The sequence below is a fragment of the Otolemur garnettii genome, unplaced genomic scaffold (assembly GCF_000181295.1).
Source record: "Otolemur garnettii isolate 467f Iridium unplaced genomic scaffold, OtoGar3 scaffold00006, whole genome shotgun sequence".
NCBI classification, from domain to species: Eukaryota; Metazoa; Chordata; class Mammalia; order Primates; family Galagidae; genus Otolemur; species Otolemur garnettii.
Genome location: NW_003852401.1, coordinates 6,438,429 through 6,439,206, shown reverse-complemented (window position 1 = coordinate 6,439,206; position 778 = coordinate 6,438,429).

Genomic DNA, 778 nt, shown 5'->3' with positions numbered 1-778 from the left:
AGATTGTTTTTAATCCTCAACTGCAGTATATTATCCTGGATTTCCTTGTTTTAAATATATATTTTTGATGCAATAAAAGAAAAACTAAAAGTTCAAGTTATCAGGCAGAACAAATGTGAATTGTGAGCCATAGTTGGACTAAAACTTGTCTTTTCAAAGGCATTGTGTGTTCTTGTTTTATATTTCCATATTCTTTTGTGCTCCTTTTAAAGCTTTTTCTTACAGTTAAAAATCTCTCATGCGGAAATACCTATAATCATAGCTGCTGGTGTTTATAGAAAGTGACAAAGCTGAATTAAAAAATTATTATCTCCATTTCAGGATGGTTTATAAAAACAATAAAACTCTTTCAAGAAAGCGCTAAATTTTATATTATGCTCAACTAAATCTGTGTTATTATCTGCTTGGGGTCATAGTACTAATCTTGAGATCAAGACTACCAACATGAAAAAGTAACCCAAAAAAGTCTGTAAAAAATTTAAGCAGCTTAGAACAAAACATATTCTGAAAATAAATTATAAATTTGATGTGCCAACTAAGCAAAGCCTCAGGAATTTTCACATAAGAACTCTGATAAATTAACTAGCATTGGAAAATCAATAAAAACTCTTACCCTTTATATTCAAGGAAGAGCATCGAAAATAATAGGAATCTATTTTTAGAAGGCAAAGTATGTCCAAGATTGAAAAACTGCTTTTTTATATATCATAATCACAGTTTTCTTATTTATCCCCATTTTGTTTTAAATACATTTCACAATATTTATTACTTTCTTTAA